This window comes from Sarcophilus harrisii, chromosome 6 (genome assembly GCF_902635505.1).
Source record: "Sarcophilus harrisii chromosome 6, mSarHar1.11, whole genome shotgun sequence".
NCBI lineage: Eukaryota > Metazoa > Chordata > Mammalia > Dasyuromorphia > Dasyuridae > Sarcophilus > Sarcophilus harrisii.
This window is the reverse complement of record NC_045431.1, coordinates 109,822,935-109,838,040: the sequence shown is the minus strand read 5'-3', so window position 1 is coordinate 109,838,040 and position 15,106 is coordinate 109,822,935.

Genomic DNA, 15,106 nt, shown 5'->3' with positions numbered 1-15,106 from the left:
GAATAAAGTATAGACTTCAGTTTGGTATTTAATGCTTTTTACAATCTAACTTTAAATTTCCTTTCCAACTTTATCATGTGCAATTCTACTTAGAGAACTTTCTATTCTGAGTAAAATAAATTATACATCATTCCACATTTCTTGACCTTTTTTCCCTTTATACTTTGAAATACATTGTTTCCCATATGTAAAATGATTTTGTTTATGTTTCTAGCTATATAAACCCAACACTTCTTTCAAGGTTCAACTCAAGTATCATATCTTCTTTTTTAGAAATTGTTTATTTTTAATACACGTTGTTTTATGAATCATGTTGGGAAAGAAATATGAGAACAAAAGAGAAAAAAAATAGGATAGAAAAAAAACAGAAAGAAGAAGTGAACATAGCATGTATTGATTTACATCCATTCTCTATAGGATGCAGATGGTGTTTTCTATCCAAAGTCTATAGATTTGCCTTGGATCTCTGAATCACTGAGAAGAACTAAGTCTTTCATAATTGAACATTGCAATTCTTTCTGTTATTATGTACAATGTATTCCTGGTTCTGCTTATTTTGCATCAGTCCATGTAAATAGTTCAAGGCCATGTTAAAATCAGCTTGTTCATCATTTTTTATAGAATAATGCCATTACCTTTATATGCCACAACATGTTCAGTCATTCCCCAATTGACAGGCATCTAGTCATTTTCCAGTTCTTTATTATCACAAAAAGAGCTGCTCCAAACATTTTTGTACTCCTGGGTCCTTTTCCTTCCTTTTTGATTTCCTTGGGTCAAGTGCCATATCTTTAATAACTCTTCTGATTCTCTTTATTCCTCCTCCCTTTGCTCATTTAAAAGCAATCTTTGCAGTCAAATCTCTCAATCCTCTCTATTTATACCTTTATCATGTCTCATAATCCACTATTACGAAGAGGCAGCATAGTACAATGAAAAGAATATTATCTCTAAATTCAAAGGACTTGGGTTCAAAATTTCTCTTTGATGAATTCCACTTGTATGAACTTAATCAGATTACTACATCTTTCCAGGTTTCATTTTCCTTATCTAGTAAATAAGAGGTAATACTAGATGATCATTTAGATTGCTTTTAACTTAAAATCTATGATTCTATTACTTATCCTCAAAAATTAAAAATTGGTCCCATCAGCTTTCTAGAGTGTAAGCATCATGATAACAGAAAGTATATCTTGTTTTGCTTTTCTACCTCCATAGCCAATCATAGTGTTCTTAGACATATGAGTAGTAGATAAAAATGCCTACTCATTTAACCCATCTAATTGGAAAATTCTGAGTAGAGATATGCCCTCAGTTGTGTTTATCTCTAGAAGATGCCAATAAGATATTGAAGTTTTTTTTTTTAGTTCTAAACTTTCTCTTTGAGTTGAATCCCACCCTAACATTTTCTGCTTATATATGCAGAAACATGTATATATGTATACATGCATATACAATGTATAATTGGTGTTCTACAGAAAATAACAAATGGCTTTCGACAGAGAATGTAGTCAAAGAGAATCCAAACACCTAGACTGAAGCAAAGGAAAGTTAGAGTAAGAGATGAAAGTTTTATTCTTTTGCTTCATTTTTGTTTTGTTCAGAACTTAATTAGTAGTCTTAAGAAAGCGATGAGTCATTGAAGAAGCAGTCATAATTCAGATTATGATTGAAGCAAAAATGACAGCATTTATGTAGTACTTTACAAATAATATCTCATGGTATTTTCACACTAATCCTAAGAGATAGATGCTATTTTTATTCGCATTTTACAAATGAAAAATCAAAGAGAGGTTAAAATAACTTGACCATGGTTACATAGTCAATAAGTGCCTGATTCAAGGGGCAGTTGAGAGGCTGAGTAGATAGATTGCTAATCTGGAGTCAGGAAGATCTGAGTTCAAATGTGACCTCAGAAAGTTACTAACTGTGCAATCATGGGCCAGTCACTTAATCCACTAGTGAAGAAAATGGCAAATCATTACAGTATCTTTGCCAAGAAAATTCCATAGACAGCATTGATTTGCTATGGTCTACAGGGTCACAAAGAACAGTAAAAACAACAAATTCTTGACTCTAGTATTAGCATCACTATGCCACCTAATTTACTCTCAGGAAAAAACTAAAAACAAGTAGAAAGAAAATATCAATTGCCTATGAAAAAGTTAATAAGTAATATTGTAGAATGTATGGTAGCCTTAGCATCAGAAGACTTGGGTAGAGATCCTGCTTTAAAATGTACTATTCTGTTAGTCAATGGACCTCAGTTTTCTTATGTTTAAAAAAGAGGAAAGACCTGGATTAGAAGTATGATCTTATCTAGCTGTGCATTTTTTATTCTATGTTTATACATACCTATTGTGCAGAGCACAGTGCCTTCTCTAAGCATCCCAGATATTTTAGCAAATAGAATACAGCATTTGGGGGATTGACTGAAATGTGGCTTTATTTTGCTTGATGGAATTTGTTTGACACAAGATAATGTTTATTTGACACTAGATAGGTGTTTCTCTGTTGTATTTTGGTTTTAGTTTAAAGGAGTGTTTTAGAGACAGAAAGGAAAAAAAAAGAATTCTGAAACATTAAAAATCCAAACAAATAAACACAGTTGTAACAGGGAGAGGTTTGGAGAGGAACATGAATAAGCAGGATGGCTTTGAAACTAAAATTTTATTATAAGCCTAAATAAAAGAATCAATTTGTTCCTAGGAGAGCTGCATAGTTTCATATGCAACCACCTCCACCCCCAACCTGTTTGTTGTTGGTGATGAAAGTGGTATTGTTCTTTGAAAGAGGAAATGTTCATGCCAATTGGTTTCTGTCGAATACAAAATAATAACAGAGCTTTTATTGTTGTTGTTTTGTTTTAATTACATTGAACACACTTAAGAGTTCTTGATCATGTATTCATTATCTTTTTGCTCAGTATTTTGATAAAAACATTTCAATATAATCCATTTTCTTTGTAATTCTATGTATTAAAAACATTATTGCCACACACACACACAAATACACACACACACACACACACACACACACACACACTTCTCTATAGACTTGGTCTTTCCAGCATCTCACAAAGAGGCAAGGCCACACCAGACAAGACAAAAGGTGGGGCAACAAGGATATTTATTAATGATGTTCCAAGGAGGAGAGATCCCAAGTATTACAATAAATCTGAGGGTGACAGGACAAAAGCAGAACTAGTATTTGAACAGAAGTATAGATCTCCCTTTTTGTCTGTCTCTCTGGTTCTGACTAACTCCATTTCTGTCTCTCTGTCTCTCTATTTCCCTCTGTCTCTCTCTGTCTCTGTCTGTGTCTCTGTCTTTGTCTCTCTCTCTCTGTTTTTGTCTCTGTCTTTCTCTGTATGTGTGTGTCTTCCTAACACACACACACACACACACACACACACACACGGAATTTCCCTAGCTGTGCTTAATTCTAAGTCAAAGAATGCATACTAATCTAGGATACAACTCAATCAAATGCTCTATCAATAAACATTTGTTAAATTCCAGGAACTGCACTATGCAGTGGGGATCAGATCAAACAGAACAGTAACTATTGTAGGTTAGTTTACACACACACACACATATGTATGTGTGCATATATGAATGTATGTAGAATGTATATATATATATATATATATATATATATATACATTCACAAATGTCATGACATGCATATAGTCAAACATACCTCATCCAGTAGTCATCCTAGCCTAGAGACTTTAAGTCTTTTTTTCCTAGTTTTTATTCCATCATTAAAAGAGGAAAGAGAACCCCAGAGCCCCTTTCTCTTCTCCTGCCTTAGTTTACTTCAATCCAACCATATCTGTATGAAACATCTTGATTTTGGAGTGAAATTAGAAGGAGATGTAGACCATTTTTTTAATTTCTTTACAAATTTCCTTTGTTAAATAATTAGTTTGTCTTACAACTCATTGCCAAAAAAGAGAGGAAATTTCTATAATAACTTTATTATATATTTAAAAGGAATAGCAATTTTATATAATAAATCTGTAGTTTCATGCGCAATCATATTTTTATTTTGCTAAGTTATAGAAATGCATGTTTTATTCCAAAAATTACAAATAAAATAAAATAAAAACAAGCCAGGAAGAATTCTTTACATTCTCAAAGACAAAGAAATTTGCCACTAATCTTATACCCTTTGAGATCCAAGTCAAGTGCTCAAGCATTTATAAATCACCTAATTTATGTGATTAGCAAGGGATATGTAGAAAGGCAAAAAGCAATCCCTGCTTTTAAGAAACTTACAGTCTGAGGAGGAAGACAGCATATAAAATGTAACCTTGCAAAATATGTACAGGTTAAAATGATCTTTAAAGGACAGTTTAAATTTCAGATTCTCTCCTGGGATTTCAATTTAATTTTTTCAGTTTGGAAAAAAAAAATTCTGAAGCACTCTGTTAGGCAATGAGGTAAATGAAAGCAACAGTGATAAACAAAAACAACAGTCCTTAAGGAGTATACACTGTCAGAAAATAAGATGGTACCAGGCAACAACAACAACAACAAAGATAATAATAAAATAATAATCATAATAATAATAATGAAGCAACCAGTTGTGGAATATATGCTACAAACAATTCCTAGCTTACTAAAACTTTACTATGATTCCCTTTTGCCCAGTCACCTCTAAATTACAAATAAGGTTAATAATTAAGAGAAATATAAACAAAGCATTCAGATATTGCAGAGAAAGAAGAAACAAATCATTTGTAGATAGTTTCAGCTGAACCATGAAGGATGGGTAATGTTTGTGGAAGGGTGACATTGGTTTAAGCATAAAATGGACAAGAAGAGATGGAAATAAGCATTTATATAGTACCTACCACATACCAGGAACTATGCTATGGACTTTTCAAATATTATCTTATTTGATTTTCATGACAAACCATTATCCTATTATATAGTTGAAGAAATCAAAACTAATAGAGGTTAAAGTTAAAGATTCTAAGGCTGGATTTGAACACAGGTATTCCTGACTCCAGGCCCAGGGCTCCATTCACTATGCCAACTAGTTCCCTCTTAAAACTATATAATACCTTACCATGTAAAATATAAAATATCATAATATCCCAAAATGCACATAGCTTTTTCAAAAAGGGTTTTGCAACACCAAGTTAAAAAGTTTAGACTTTATTTAGAAAGCCTTTTGAATAATGTATTGGTTTGATCAGAACTGTTGATTAGAAAGTTGAATTTAACAAGTTGAATTAGAAGAAAAAAGAGAACTGAAATATGGAGACAAATTAAGAGAATATTGTAGTTTAGGCCAAAGGTAATAAGAAACTATATGATTTGAAAAAAACAAACAATTATGAAGTTTTTAATTTTATCAAAACTAGAAACCATATACATTTAAACCTTCTTAGCTAAGGTAATAATATCCAGTACTAAAAATCAAAGTTGTTAATTTTAATATTGAGACCAGGACTTATTAAGGTCCCCCAATTTTCTTCATCCAAATGAACTAATAAAATAAACATCCCTTAATCCCAAATGCAAAAACAGTAGAATTTCCTTCCTTAGAAAAGATGTTGTGTGTAATACCAATCTTGCCTTTGGATGGATATCCTGTAGATAATGGTGCTTTGTTTGCTTTTATCTACTTTTTGCCTCATGGAGAAACTGGTGATCCCCAAAGAAAGATATTATACTTCGACAACTCCCTTCCATTTCCACACTCATTTTGGAATGATATTCTATATTGTGATAGGATATAAACACATAATATATGATTAGGTTTAATCTTTATATACTAATTCTTTTGTTTTTATTTGTTCAACAGCATTTATTAAGTGTCTGACATTTGCCAAGCATGGAACTAGCTTCTAGGGGCACAAAGACAGAAAGCAATCAATCCCTCACTTCAAAGAAGTTAGATTTTTATCTGAAGGAATGAGGATAAAAGGAGAGGGACATACACAAATATATAAATAAAGGAACAAATAAATAAATAGAATAATACATAATTCAAGAGATAGATAAATAAGTAAACTAAGCATATATAATAAATACAAGAGTAAATTATGGGTAGGTAGGACACCAACAGCTGGGGGTTGGGAGAGCAGGACATATGAGAAAAGGTGGGTGTTTTGTGTTTTTTGTTTTTTATGAGGTAACCCTTGAGCTGAGTCTTGAGAAAAGTAGATTTTAACAGACTGAGATGAGAAAGGAATGCAGTCCTGAATAGGAACAGATTCTTTTGCAAAGGCATAGGATTTGAAGATAGATTGTCTGTCAGGTAAGTGATTAAACTCTACCATTATTGAGCCTTTATTAATTACTAGTAAATGTTCATGAGAGATTGAATGTATAATATAATAAATGCTGCTTATTTTAATTATATTTTCCAGAAACCAATAGAATGCATTTTATCATTTCCCATTTATGGACTTCAAAAACTTAACATATTATAGTTGAATTATTTTAAATTAAATTCTATATATTACAGGGTTTTTTTTGTTTGTTTGTTTGTTTACTAAATACAGAATAAGAAAAAATAAAATAGAAAAAGAAAGACAGAATATTCAAATAAACAAAACAAAACATTGTCATATGCACAGCAGAACATCAGGGAGATTTTTAAAATATGTAAAAATAAATTTCTATTTCAAGAAATAATATGTAATAATATAAGAGATTATATTCATGACAATCCATCTCTTTTTTTTTGCTTTCTTATAGGTTATTCTTTTGTTTTATTTTGTGCAATTTTTACTTAATTCTTTTTTCCCTCTTTCATTTCCCCTCCCCTCACTTCATCCAAGTAGACTATAGTTAAGCATGGATATGCATATATATATATAATTTATATTTATATATGCACATATATTCACAGCTATATACATGCATATATCTACATATTCTTACATATACTTACATGCCTACCCACAGATACATACATACATATTTACACAAATATAAACATGAATCTAAATATTTATATGGCTGGGATATAATGTAGATTTCTCTCTTGATTGACTTTTTTTTTTTAACATATATATTGCTTTATAATGAATCATGTTGGGGAAAAAACAATCAGAGCAAAATGGGAAAACCATGGGAGAGATTAAAAAAAACACAACAGAAAAAAGAAGTGAACATAGCATGTATTGAATTACATTCAGTCTTCTTAGTTCTTTTTCTGGAAGCAGATGGCATTTTCTATCCGAAGTCTATTGGGATTGCTTTGAATCACTGAATCAAAGAACCAAGTCTTTCATACTTGATCATCTCACTTTCTTGCTATTATTATATACAATGTATTCCTGGATCTGTTTGTTTCACTCAGCATCAGTACATGCACACTTTTTTAGACCTTTCTAAAATAAGCTTGTTCATCATTTTTATAGAGCAGTAATATTCCATTATATTTGTATAGTACAACTTGCTCAGCCATTCTCCAATTGATAGGCATCTATGTAATGGGCTGAAGCTCAAGTTGGTGCACTGAGGTCCAAAGCACGTGAGGCTAAATTGTAATTGGACCATACTTTATTAATATATGCTTGGAGAAAGAATGGCCCCCACCCACTCTCTGTGCAAGTTCTGATGTATTGTATAGGAAATGAGGTAGCGACAATTTTGGTGGGTGGAGAGAGAAGGGCAGAGACAGAGTCAGAGGGACTGCTGGCCGGGTTTGTGTGGTGGCTGCTCACATTCTTATCGCTACCCCTCTTCACCTACACAAAGAATAAAGATCGAAGATTTTCCCTTAATCTGAATTCCTGACTCTGGCTGATTTTAAAATATGCGGTCATCACACATCTTCTCAATTTCCAATTTTTTTCTACCACAAAAAGAGCTGTTACAAACATTTTTTGCACATATGGGTCCTTTTCTCTCCTTATGATTTCCTTGGAATAGAGACCCAGTAATGTCACTGCTGGGTCAAAGAATATGTACAGTTTTCTAATCCTTTGGGCATAGTTCAAGATTGCTCTTCAGAATGGTTGGATCATTTCACAATTCTACCGACAATGCATTAGTGTCCCAGTTTTCCTACATCCACTCCAACATTTATTATTATTTTTTTCCTGTGTCATCTTATCAATCTAAGAGGTGTAAAGTGATACAGATATTAAATTTAATAACTATATCACTTGGGCCATGTCAAATGGTTTCTCTAGGCTTAGTTTCTCCTCTGTAAAATAAAGGGTTAAAACAAGACGATCTCTAAGGTTGGGTCCATCTAAGAATTCTATGACTAATCATTAATTCTGATATTACCTCTATGTCCCGCCTTCTTCATTCATATGTGACCTTCAAATTCATCAAATTCATCTCTTTTTACTCATTCCCTCAGTGGAAGACTGAATATAACCTCTACTCCTCCACTATCTATTACCTTTTCTTCTGTACCACCCTTTCTTTTTCTAATACTTGAAAATTAGATGAAAATGAAAATCATTGGTTCAAACCCTTAGGAAGCAGCTATATCTGCGCACACCCAAACCTCCCTCCCAATACTCCCCATCCTTTGTTCTGTACTATATTGGTTCTATAACATATTCAACCTAATAATAAGCCACTAATTTGATTTTATGTTGTAAATGTCATTCCTGATATCAACTTACTGAAGAATCTATGATTGTTCTAGGGAGAACTCCCAAAGTAGAAAATCCTCCCACAAAGAATTATCTCAACCAGGTTTTAAATTAGGACACAACTTCTAATGTTTCCTTATGCCTTCAAAGTTTAGTTTAAGTAACTTGCCCAAGCTTACATGTAATAAGTGATTGTCAGTATTCCAAAGCAGGACTTCTGACTTATAATCCAATAATTTTTCTTTGTGCCATAGCTATTCTTGCTAGTATTAATAGTTTGGGAGTTTGCAAGATGCAGAGGAATTTGGTAAATATTTATTCAATTTAATCTATTCATTCATTCTTTCTTTCCTTCATTAACCCAAAAATTTTTAAGAAATCTTTATGTGCCTTAATATTTTGGGGCTCTGAATAAGGCTTTAACAATCCCAAATAAAAACCAAAAGCCCCTAATATCAAGATACTTGCATTCTATAGATTAGCCAAATTTATGTTAATACGGAATATTAATAATAGAGGGATACAAAATGTCACATCCAAACAATTTAGAATTATGATTTCAAATATGCAAATCATCCATAAATCTGACTAGAAATTTTGTTTTCCTCTGGATGTTTCAGAGTCACATAGACTATTGCCATAGTCAAAATGCTAAATCTAGACATTAAAACTATGAATTTACAACAGCAAAGTTCTGAATATAAATAGAATCAATGATTTACTAAATCTTTGTTACTCAAAACATTTATATCCTCTCATGGATACACAGTTCCTTTGATTGGACAAACTAGTAAATTTCTCTTAGGAATCTGTGAGCCTGGGGGGGATTTTGTAGTTGCACCTGTTTCTACCTTTGATTGTATGTCACTTCCAGGTTCAATGCCTTTGGGCTGCCTACAAGCTCTTCAGTTAGCCAGGAGATTTGTAACTTAGGGTTTGGTGCTAGATTTGTTTCTTCTCCCTTTGCCTGAGACTTTCTGACTTACACAAACTTGTCATCTTTTTTATTTTCTTTTTCCCTATTTACTAGACAGATCTCTCTTTCACATATAAGCTTTGAAATCTGCCCACTCTTAAGTTGTTACCAAACTTTAATGAAGAAAAAAAATTCATACTCCAGATTTGTTTTCCTTTAGGAGAAATGAAATGTGTGTGTGTGTGTGTGTGTGTGTGTGTGTGTGTGTGTGTATGTTTATGTATTGGAGCACATATGGTGTTTATGTAGATATGGGTAAAAAAAAACTAAGAGGTTAGCATTTTAGAACTTTTCAAATTGTCCTTTCTTTTTCTAGCTTGTCTTTGAGAATCCTCAACTGGGCTGCTTTCATAAGCAAGTAAATCAGACTGGCTAGAGAATAGCATCCTTCTGCTACTCTAAAAATAACTCCTGGGAGATTTCTATTCAACTATTACAGGTTAATTTCTCTGACTCCAAGGAATTTGAGAGTCCGCTATTAAAATGCAAATCATTGTAGGAGGGGCAAAGCCCTCAACCCTTATCAACTAATACCTTTCTTATCAGTTAACTGTTAAATAAGGATTAGGGGAAAGAGAGAGAGAGAGAGAGAGAGAGACAGAGAGAGAGAGAGAGAGAGAGAGAGAGACAGAGAGAGAGACAGAGACAGAGAGAGAGAGAGAGATTGGGATGGGCTCTAAGTCTCCTATTTGAAAAAATCAGCCTAATCAATCTACTGAGTTGGTAGGCCAGGAGACAGGAAAGGATTTTGATTCTTCAGGATGTGAAAAGGCCCCCTAAAAGATGATCTCCACTTATTTCACAATTTTACTTAGATCAGGCCCATGCCTTAATTATACTTGAAAACCATTACACTACAATTATACTTCTTAAACCTGGATACATATCAGGGAATCAGTGAAGTTGGATGGTGAAAAATTGCATCTTTATCTCAACATGTTTTGTTTCCTTTGAAAAACTATATATTTCAACCGTTTAAAAGTTGGTTCTTGATTGTTCTTTATTCTTGAAGAGGACCAAAATGACATAACTAAGTTAGAGTGAAGTTAGAGTCAAGTTTTTATATGTGAAGGATTCTCTAACTGTGTGCATCTCTAATTTCCACTGAGCTAATTCACTTATGTTTTGCTAATGGAGCTCAGCAACTTTTCTGATAAGGGCATGCCATATTGGTTAGTCCTTTGCCAGTGTCTCCCATATCTTCAATCAGTTCTAAAGTTCTTAAGAGAACCCTTGAGTATGTCTTATCACTTTTTTCTGACTACCTTGTGAGTGCTTGCGCTCTATATGTTCTTCATGAAATAGTCTTTTTGGCAAGTATACATTTGGCATTCAAACAATGTGACCAGCCCAATGGAGTTGTGCTTGACAGATTAGTTTGAGAAGGACTTTAGTGTCTTGTATCTTATCCTGCCAGGTGATCTTAAAAATCTTCCTAAGACAACTCAAATGAAAATGATTATGCTTGCCTGGGTTCTGGACAATGTTTAATGGACAATGCTCTCCAGCTTTCCTAGTAACAATGGAATAAAACAAGGTTGTGTTCTTCCTTCCATGCTTTTTAGCATAATGTTTAGGCACATGTTGTGAAATGCCTTTAAAAAGGATGAACACTGATGGTAAATAATTCAACTTGAAAAGGCTACCAGGCAAAACTAAAGTGAAAGGAATATTGGTGCATGATTTTTTTCATTTTCAGATGATTGTGCACTCAATGTAGTCCCTGTAGCTGAGATACAAAAAAAGTATGAATTGATTCCCTGCTGCTTGCGCTAATTTTGGTTTAACAATTAACACCAAGAAAACACAGGAACTCCATCAACCAGGACCACATCATCCATGTGTGGAAGTATGTTACAGCAAATGGAGAAGTTTTAAATGCTGTGGATACCTTTACTTACCTTGGCAGGATACTTTCCAGGGACATCCACACTGATAATGAGATTTAAACATGTATTGAAAGAGTTAACTTGCATTTGGAAATTTGGAAAGCTCAAAAGTGTGTCAGAGGAGAGGTATTTGACTGACTACCAAACTGAAGACCTACAGAGCAATTGTGCTGATCTCATTGTTGTATGCCTGTGAAACATGGACAGTACATCCATCACCATTCCAGGAAACTTATTCACTTCCATTTGAATTGAATTTAAAAACTATTCTGAAAAGAAGTCCATAGTCTTTCCCAGTCTTTTCATCACAAATACAAGTGAAGAACCCTTGGACTAGAAGGGGATGAGGCAACTATAATTTAAAGAATTTATTGTTGAAGGTGGGGGAATATAAGAATTACTTCCAAATCCTGCCTCCAGTTCTTATTAACAAGGTCACTGACCAAGTCTTTCAATCCCCCTGAGTTGAGTTTCCTAGTCTTAATAAAGGAAATTGCTCTAAGTACCTAAAGAGATAAAATTTTAAAATTGCTTTGTAACTTTAAAATGCTATTTAATTGTTTCATTTCATTCTTAAGTATTCTTTTTAATCACAATTTAGTAAAATTCCACATTAATAGCATTGAATTCTTACTGAAATAATATTCCCTGGATTCCTAAAAGTTTTATTTAACTTAATTCTTAAGGTATTTCACTCAGGTAAAGTCCCAAGCATAAATCAGTCAATCAATAATTTTATATTAAGCACCTACCATGAACCAGGAACTATGCTAAGTATGAAAACAAAGAAAGTTAGAAACAAAGCAAAATAACAAACAAATATAAAACTAGTCTAATAGGGGAGACAACATGCAACCAAACAAAATATGAACAAAATAAAAAGAGGCAGTGTAAATTCTGAGGTGTCTCAAAGGAAGGGCACACACATTAAGCAGATGTGAAAAATACTTCTTGCAGGAGATAGGATAATTGGCTGGAATGTGAGGAAGGTAGGAAGTAAAGATAAGAAGGTAAACCATGTCAGACATGGGGGAGGAGAAGTAGGGAAAATGCCTAGTGTGTGGAGATACAGTATCCTAAATTAGAAAGGGCAATGAGGTCAGTGTTACTATATCAGAGTTTAGGGATGGAACTAAGATATAAGAACAGCAGAAAGCAAAGGTAGGAGGGAAGCATGACATGAAGGTTTTTGAAAGCAAAAGGAAGAGTTTTATATTTGATCCTATAGGAAACAATTAAGTATTGTTGAGTGAAGCAGTGATGTGATAATATAATCCATCTTGCACTTTAGAAACATTAGTGTTATAGCTAAATGGAAAAAAGATTAGAGTTAGGAGAGACTGTAGGCAGGATGACCAATCAGCAGGTTATAATCAGGTGTGAGTGTAGAAGGACATGCATCTTTATAATGTCGTGGAAGAGAAGAAACATGTCCAAAAAGTATTATTGTTCTGTCTGTCTGACTCTTTGTGACTCCATTTGGAGTTTTATTGACAAAGATCCTGGTGTGGTTTGTTTTTTCCTTCTCCAATTCATTTTACAGTTGAGGAAACTAAGGTAAATAAGGTTAAGTGACTTGCCCACGGTCATAGAGCTATTAAGTGTTCAACTTCAGATTTGAATTCAGGTTTTCCTTATTTCAACCCTGATGTCCTATCCCTTATGCCATATGTTGCAAATGTAGAACTGATAAGACTTAATAAATACTTGTACATAAATATGAATTTTAAAAAGGATAACTTTAAAAGAAAAAAACCCTGAAAAATGATTTTCCTATTTTGTTAGCAAACAAATTTTCCCCATAAAAATAATTAAAACAACCTAAATTGTCTTGATGAATTAATTTTATAATTCAGGAAACAGTGATTTATCATATGTATATATGTAATTATTTACTTTAATATACCTTAGGTATTTAGTGGAAATAAAATCTTAAATTTCATTAAGATCATCTGATGTGAAAAACTTCCAAAGTCAAGCAAGCCACTGCAAGGTCTGGAGGATGATAGATTGGACTAATTCTGTGTCACTTGGCTCTTAGTATGATTCTAATTTCATTTGGAGCCAAGAAGCTACTATCATTCTGACAAAAAATCCTATTTACTCATGGTTTTAAAATATGGAGTATATAGAAGCTAGCCATATATTTCCTGTCTTTCATTTTAACAGTAATTTACTAAACATTTTCCAATTGCCATCCAAAACAGCAGTACTTGTAAAAGTCCTTTAAAGCTTTTTGAATGAACGTTAAACTTCCTGAAACTTCCTTTATAAGGAAATACAACAAGAATTACAGTTCATGATACCCCCCCTTTCTAATAAATACATGTATTGTGTCAAATATGGTTATCCACATGTTGTACTTGCAAATACAAAGCTATATGCTGCATATAAATAATTGGTACCTATAATGAATACTCAGGAGCAGTCATAGTTACTGACTACTAAAATTATAACAACTGTTATTTTGCAATTTCAGGAAGCCACAAAGCATATAAAAGCAGTAATTTACATGCAAACAGATTAAGTGTGTTATTTTACTACCAGTGACAGTAACTGTATATAACTCCATATCACTGTCTATATCTCAAAGTACAGTTAATGTGGAAACTCAGGACATAGACTAAGTGACAACAAAGAAACATGGTATCAAAAGTTACATATCTAACAAAAGTTTCATTAATTTTAATTTACTTACTATAAATTAGAAATTCCATTAGGCAGGAATAGGGGAATGTTGGGTAATCCCTTACCTTTCCAAAAGATTTAACAATATACAGTTCAAAATTACTTAAAACACTGTGGCAGCCCTCTTTGTAGTGGCTAGAAACTGGAAACTGAGTGGTTGACCATCAGTTGGAGAATGGCTGAATAAATTGTGGTATATGAATATTATTATGGAATATATAATATGGAATATTGTTGTTCTGTAAGAAATGACCAACAGGATGATTTCAGCCTGGAGAGACTTACACGAACTGATGCTGAGTGAAATGAGCAGAACCAGGAGATCATTATATACTTCAACAACAATACTATATGATGACCAGTTCTGATGGACCTGGCCATCCTCAGCAACGAGATCAACCAAATCATTTCCAATGGAGCAGTAATGAACTGAACCAGCTACGCCCAGAGAAAGAACTCTGGGTGATGACTAAAAACCATTACATTGAATTCCCAATCCCTATATTTTTGCCCACCTGCATTTATGATTTCCTTGACAAGTTAATTGTACAATATTTCAGAGTCTGATTCTTTTTGTACAGCAAAATAACAGTTTGGTCATTCATTGTGTATCTAATTTATATTTTAATATATTTAACATCTACTGGTCATCCTGCCATCTGGGGGAGGGGGTGGGGGTAAGAGGTGAAAAATTGGAACAAGAGTTTGGCAATTGTTAATGCTGTAAAGTTACCCATACATATAACCTGTAAATAAAAGACTATTAAATTAAAAAAACAAAAAACAAAATTACTTAAAACACTTGGTTTAAGACCTCCCTGAACTAAAGTGCTAATTCAATGCTTCTTCACTTTTTGGTTATCAAAGCCTGAGCTAGTAGTATACTAAATCTGGTAGACACTACCAAACTAAAAAGACCCACTATAGATTATGGGCATTTCATCAGAGGTCCAGCCTAGCTAAATGCAGATA